The sequence below is a fragment of the Trichosurus vulpecula genome (assembly GCF_011100635.1).
Source record: "Trichosurus vulpecula isolate mTriVul1 chromosome X unlocalized genomic scaffold, mTriVul1.pri SUPER_X_unloc_5, whole genome shotgun sequence".
NCBI lineage: Eukaryota > Metazoa > Chordata > Mammalia > Diprotodontia > Phalangeridae > Trichosurus > Trichosurus vulpecula.
The window spans coordinates 19726-27408 of NW_023494381.1; the positions used below are offsets into that span (position 1 = coordinate 19726).

Below are 7683 nucleotides of genomic sequence, written 5' to 3' on the forward strand. Positions count from 1 at the left end.
CAGGATATAAGGAATTCTCTAGGCAGAAGGCAGGAGAACTAAAGCATGTATTTACACTCCACAGTAACAAGCCCACAAACCAGCATCCCCATTTTGATATTTTCATCAAAAGCTTCCAGGCCCAATAAGTCCACCTCACAAGGGTAACCAGGAGGCCACAGAGAAGTGAGATGGTATAAGGCAAAATCGTATACATGCTTCCCCTCTACAGTAAGAAGATTACCCACTAGCCTCCAGTCAGCTCTGCTACTGGCAGCTCAGCTTCAGCTGTAGGCGTCTCTGGCTCCAACCGGAAAAGGAAGAGAGGATCTTCAAGCTGTCCTCTCCCCTCTTATAGAGTTTTTGACATCATCAAGTGCCGCCTGAACTACCAGGGCCGATTGGTTCTTGACTTGGCCCCTCCCCCTAGCGTAGACCAGGTTAACACACCTCCCCTCAGCCAGCCCCATGACTCATCACACAGGAAGTTCTCTGATTCCTGGCATGGTCGCTGGGCTTCCCGCCCCAGAAGAGCAAGCCCCAGTGTCCAGGGAAGCTCAATGAGGTAAGCTGAGTCATTCAAAGAAAACAAAGTCCATTCCGGTTACAAGCATGATATTCAGTTTTGCTGGGTAGGTAATTCTTGGTTTTAATCCTAGCTCCACTGACCTCCAGAATATCGTATTCCAAGCCCTTCGATCTCCTAATGTAGAAGCTGCCAGATCTTGGATTATTCTGATTATGTTTGCACAATACTCAAATTGTTTCCTTCTGGTTGCTTGCAGTATTTTCTCCTTGATCTGGGAGCTCTGGAATTTGGCGACAATATTCCTAGGAGTTTTCTTTTGGGGATCTTTTGCAGGAGACAATCTGTGGATTCTTTCAATTTCTATTACACTCTAACTCTAGAATATCAGGGCAGTTCTTGATAATTTCTTGAAAGATGATATCTAGGCTCTTTTTTTGATCATGGCTTTCCGGTAGTCCAATAATTTTTAAATTATCTCTCCTGGATCTATTTTCCAGGTCAGTGGTTTTTCCAATGAGATATTTTACATTGTCTTCCACTTTTTCATTCCTTTGGTTCTGTTTTATAATATCTTGATTTCTCGTGAAATCACTAGCTTCCACATGCTCCAATCTAATTTTTAAGGTAGTATTTTCTTCAGTGGTCTTTTGGACCTCCTTTTCCATTTGGCTAATTCTGCCTTTCAAGGCATTCTTCTCTTCATTGGCTTTTTGGAGCTCTTTTGCCATCTGAGTTAGTCTGTTTTTTAAGGTGTTGTTTTCTTCAGTGTATTTTTCAGTATTTTTTTGGGTCTCCTTTTGCAAGTCATTGACTTGTTTTTCATGGTTTTCTCATATCCTTCTCATTTCTCTTCCCAATTTTTCCTCTACTTCTCTAACTTGCTTTTCCAAATACTTTTTGAGTTCTTCTATGGCCTGGGGCCAGTTCATGTTTTTCTTGGAGGCTTTTGTTGTAGGCTCTATGACTTTGTTGTCTTCTTTAGGCTGTATGTTTTGGTCTTCTTTGTCACCAAAGAAAGAATCCAAAGTCTGAGACTGAATCTGGGCGCGTTTTCGCTGCCTGGCCATATTCCCAACCAACTAACTTGACCCTTGAGTTTTTCAGTGGGGTATGACTGCTTGTAGACTAACGAGTTCTATGTTCTATGTTCCATGTTTTGGGGGGAGGTGCCAGCTCTGTCAGACCCGCACTGCTCCTTCCCCAAGAACCCCCAGCTTGGGCTGGGCTTAGATCTTAGATCTTCAGCAGGCTGTTGGTTTGGCAACTGCCCCGGGGACAGAAGGGGTGGTGAAGCTACAGAACTACAGCTGCAGTTGTTTCTGGCCCCAGGCCCACCTGGTAGGAGGAATTAAGTGGCTGATCAGAGCAGGAGTGCAGAGCCTGCTTAAGATTTTTGTCAGGAAGATGGCGGCTGGAAAGCAGAGACTAGCGTGAGCTCCCTGCCAAGTCTCTCCAAAAACCTATAAAAATGGCTCTGAACCAATTCTAGAACTTCCTGTGTGAGGTAGTGTGAGAATAAAGTGTGAAGACTTCACAGGGTATATGTATGTATGTATATATATATATATATATATATATGTATATATATATATATATATGTATGTATGTATGTATTTATATCTAAAATATTTGAGAATCAATATTTAGAGAAAAGGGAAATGGGATAAATTTGAGTCTGTGGGAATCTGATTATTTAGCCTTTAGGAATGTCTTTCTCCCCCTTCTTCTTTAGATTTATAGATGTCACCTCAGCTGTGAATAGAATACATGATTGTGAAAGCTTCCCTGTGAATAACTCATGCAAGGCAATATTCAAATAGAGATAGTACAAATTTAGTTAGGATGTGAACCTCACCAGGCCTAAGTTTTGTTTTCCTGTAAATCATATGATTTCGGGGAAATCAGGTGGTATTCCCCTCTCCCCCTCCCCTAGCCTACTTACAAACTGCCATCTTAACATTAAAGTTTCCCTATAAGGTAATTCTGTATTTTCTGTGCTGGTATTGGGTAGAACTTATTCCTGGTTAGATTGTGAGGCCACCTGTCCCCGCAAATGGGGACAGGGGTCCAGTCTCTGGGGTGGGATTTCTTAGAATTGTTTGTACAAGGATATATATCCCCTTGCTGGCCTTCTCCCCCTTGCCTCTCTTCACTGCTATCTCCGCCCTGGTAGTGAGAGATACCCAATTCTCGAGACTTCATCAAATAAAGCTTCTGTTTTTTTCCTACCTTCAGAAACCAAGACATCTCTGTTTTTTTCTTTTTTTACTTGAGCCAGTGGTCTTTTGTCCCACACATGTAGAACCCACAAAATAGCAGAGGGAAGCAGGGCTCCAGCCCAGGACAGCCTGGATAGTTGCTGGGGGAGGTCTATCACCCACGGAGCTGGGACCAGAGTGGAACAGAGCCCAGCATGAACCGTGGGGACCAACCAGACCAGGAGCCAGGTGGAGCAGTCCCAGGGCCCTGAATCAGTGAGCTGTGGCAGTTGCCAGACTTCTCAACCCACAAACACCAAAGACAAGAGAGAAGGTTAGAGGGAAAAGTTGCTGGGGACAGGGTGATAGAGTTTGCGGTTCAGCCACCGCCCTGGGGACAGCGGAGGTGGTGCAGCTACAGAACTACAGCTGCAGTTGCTTCCGGCCCCAGCCCCACCTGGTGGGAGGAATTAAGTGGCAGATCAGAGCAGGAGTGCAGAGCCTGCTGAACATCTGAGTCTAGTCCAGGTTGGGGGTTCTTGGGGAAGGAGGAGTGCTGGTGTGGCAGAGCTGGCTGTAATAGCTTTGAAAACAACAGTGCATACCCTCAAGCTTGGAACAAAGTACTCTTTACAACCAGTCATACCCCCACGAAAAACTCAAGGGTCAAGTAAGTTGGCTGGGAACATGGCCAGGCAGCGAAAGTGCACCCAGATTCAGTCTCAGACTTTGGAATCTTTCTTTGGTGACAAAGAAGACCAAAACATACAGCCAGAAGAAGTCAATAAAGTCAAAGAGCCTACACCAAAAGCCTCCAAGAAAAACATGAACTGGTCTCAGGCCATGGAAGAGCTCAAAAAGGATTTGGAAAAGCAAGTTAGAGAAGTAGAGGAAAAATTGGGAAGAGAAATGAAAACGATGCAAGAAAACCATGAAAAACAAGTCAATGACTTGCTAAAGGAGAACCAAAAAAATACTGAAAAAAATACTGAAGAAAACAACAACTTGAAAAATAGACTAACTCAAATGGCAAAAGAGCTCCAAGAAGTCAATGAGGAGAAGAATGCCTTGAAAGGCAGAATTAGCCAAATGGAAAAGGAAGTCCAAAAGACCACTGAAGAAAATACTACCCTAAAAATTAGATTGGAGCAAGTGGAAGCTAGTGACTTTATGAGAAATCAAGATATTATAAAACAGTAAAAACCACTGACCTGGAAAATAGATCCAGGAGAGATCATTTAAAAATTATTGGACTACCTGAAAGCCATGATCAAAAAAGAGCCTAGATATCATCTTTCAAGAAATTATCATGGAGAACTGCCCTGATATTCTAGAGCCACAGGGCAAAATAGAAGTTGAAAGTATCCACTGATTGCCTCCTCAAATAGATCCCAAAAAGAAATCTCCTAGGAATATTGTTGCCAAATTCCAGAGCTCCCAGATCAAGGAGAAAATACTGCAAGCAGCCAGAAAGAAACAATTTGAGTATTGTGGAAACACAATCAGAGTAACACAGGATCTAGCCACTTTTACCTTAAGGGATCGAAGGCCTTGGAATATGATATTTCAGAGGTCGATGGAGCTAAGATTAAAACCAAGAATCACCTACCCAGCAATACTGAGTATCATGCTGCAAGGCAAAACATGGATTTTCAACAACATAGAGGACTTTCAAGCTTGCTCAGTGAAAAGACCAGAGCTAAACAGAAAATTTGACTTTCAAACACAAGAATCAAGAGGAGCATGAAAAGGTAAACAAGAAAGAGAAATCCCCAGGGACTTACTAAAGCTGAACTGTTTTGTTTACATTCCTTCTTGGAAAGATGATGTGTATGATTCATGACACCTCATATTAGGGTAGCTGAAGGGAATATGCATACGTGTGTGTGTGTGTATGGGTATGTACATATGTATGTGTATGCATGTATATGTGTATGTGTATATATGTGTGTGTGTACATATATATGTATATATATATATATATATATATATATACACACACACACATACATAGAGGGCACAGGGTGAGTTGAATATGAAGGGATGATATCTAAAAAAATAAAATCAAATTAAGGGATGAGAGAGGAATATACTGAGAGAGGGAGAAAGGTAGAGATAGAATGGGGTAAATTATCTCACATAAAAGTGGCAAGATAAAGCAGTTCTGTAGGAAGGGAAGAGGGGGCAGGTGAGGGGGAATGGGTGAATCTTGCTCTCATCAGATTTGACCTGAGAAGGGAATACCATACATACTCAATTGGGTATCTTACCCCACAGGAAAGAAGGAGGAAGAAGATAAAAAGGGGGGATGATAGAAGGGAGGGCAGGTGGGGGAGGAAGTAATCAAAAACAAACCCTTTTGAAAAGGGACAGGGTCAAGGGAGAAAATTGCATAAAGTGGGATAGGTTAGGAAGGAGCAAAATATAGTTAGTCTTTCACAACATGAGTATTGTGGAAGGGTTTTACATAATGATACACATGTGGCCTATGCTGAATTGCTTTCCTTCTTAGGGTGGTTGGGTGGGGAGGGAAGAAGGGAGAGAATTTGGAACTCAAAGTTTTCAAAACAGATGTTCAAAAACCAACAAAAAAATGTTTTTGCATGCATCTAGGAAATAAGATACACAGGCAATGGGGCATAGAAATTCATGTTGCCCTACAAGAAAGGAAGGGAAAAGGGGATTTGAGGGGAGTGGGGTGACAGAAGGGAGGGCTGACTGGGGAACGGGGCTACCAGAATATATACCATCTTGGAGTGGGGGGGAGGGTAGAAATGGGGGGAAAATTTGTAATTCAAACTCTTGTGAAAATCAATGGTGAAAACTAAATATATTACATAAATTTTTTTAAAAAGTTCTTCAATGCTCTAAATCACTATTGATTAGAGAAATGCAAATCAAAATAACTCTGAGGTACCACATCACACCTATCAGATTGGCTAATGTGACAAAACAGGAAAATTATAAATGTTGGAGATGTGGGAAAATTGTAACACTAATACATCGTTGGTGGAGTTGTGAAGTAATCCAACCATTCTGGAGAGCAATTTGGAACTATGCTCAAAGTGCTATAAAACTGCATATCCTGTGACTCAGCAATACCACTTCTAGGTGTGTATGCCAAAGAGATCATAAAAATAGCAAAAAGACCCACATGTACATAAATATTTACAGCAGCTCTTTTTGTAGTGGCCAAGAACTGAAAATTGAGAGCTTGCCCATGAATCGGGGAACGACTGAACAAGTTGTGGTATGTGAATATAACGGAGTACTATTGTTCCATACGGGCTCTGCAGCGGCGGGAGGGGCACCCAGCCCTCCCTCAGCCCAGCCCCCACAGGCCGGGGCGGCCGGAGGGGATGGGGGGGCGGGGGGGGCGGGAATCGAAGCTCTCGAGGGGCCTGCTTTGAAGTGTCAGGCAGGTAGCGCCGGGGCCAGGAGGCCTAGAATGCGTCTCGTCCCTGCTTGGGTGTGCATTGGGCGGGGGGAAGGAGGGAGGGGGGCGGTGAACACCGCCCACCGAGAGTGAAGGTTCTGGCGTGGGGCATGCACGCACTGGAGCGGAGCTGAATTGCCTCGAACATTCAGTCATGGATAAAAATGAGCTGCTGCAGAAGGCCAAATTGGCTGAGCAGCCTGAGAGATATGATGACACGGCAGCCTGCATGAAGTCTGTAACTGAGCAAGGAGCTGAATTATCCAATGAGGAGAGGAATCTGCTCTCTGTTGCTTACAAAAATGTCGTAGGGTCCCGAAGGTCATCTTGGAGGGTTGTTTCAAGTATTGAGCAAAAGACGGAAGGTGCTGAGAAAAAACAGCCGATGGCCCAAGAATACAGAGAGAAAATTGAGACTGAACTAAGAGATATCTGCAATGATGTACTGTCTCTTTTGGAAAAGTTCTTGATTCCTAATGCTTCACAAGCAGAAAGAAAAGTATTCTGCTTGAAAATGAAAGGAGACTACTACCGTTATTTGGCTGAGGTTGCTGCTGGTGATGACAAGAAAGGAATAGTGGATCAGTCACAACAAGAATAACAAGAAGCATTTGAAATCAGCAAAAAGGAGATGCAAACAATGCATCCTATAAGATTGGGTCTGGCTTTGCACTTCTCTGTGTTCTATTGTGAGATCCTGAACTCTCCAGAGAAAGCCTGCTCCCTTGCAAAGACAGCTTTTGACGAAGCCATTGCCGAACTTCATACATTAAGTGAAGAATCATACAAAGACAGGACACTAATAATGCAATTACTGAGAAACAACTTGACATTGTGGACATCGGACACCCAAGGAGATGAAGCTGAAGCAGGAGAAGGAGGGGAGAATTAACCAGCCTTCCAACTTTTGTCTGCCTCCACACAGTAGACCATTTGTCATCCATGCTGTCCCACAAATAGTTTTTGTTTACGATTTATGACAGGTTTATGTTACTTCTATTTGGATTTCTATATTTCCCATGTGGTTTTTATGTTTAATATTAGGGGAGTAGAGCCAGTTAACATTTGGGGAGTTATCTGTTTTCATCTGAGGTGGCCAATATGGGGATATGGAATTTTAATACACATTTTACATGTTTGGCATAGTACTTTTGGTACAATGTGATTTCACAAGGCCAGTGTTAAAACAGCTTCCATGTCTAAGCAAAGAAAACTGCCTACATATTGGTCTGTCATGGTGAGGGGATAAAGGGATAATTGGTTCCAGCCACAGGTGGAGTTATTGTGGGTACTTTAGGGTTTGAGGACTCATGGCTGTGGTAGAAACAGATGTCCCATAGATACAACATGTCATTCCATGTGTATCTGTGGAATACACAATCTCAATGTGTACACCTTTATGATTGCACTTGCAAAAGTGTTCCTTAAGACTAAGTTTTAACCCACCGAATTTACTCTGGAGAAGGGCAGAAACGGTTCACATTCCATTATTTATAAAGTTACCTGCTGTTCACTTTCATTATTTTTTGCTACACTCATTT

The 7683-nt window shown here is 42.8% G+C and overlaps 1 pseudogene; it reads left to right on the plus strand.

The window, feature by feature from the left end:
• Nucleotides 1-6296: 6296 nt before the first annotated feature.
• Nucleotides 6297-7054, plus strand: LOC118833230 (annotated as a pseudogene).
• Nucleotides 7055-7683: the final 629 nt, after the last annotated feature.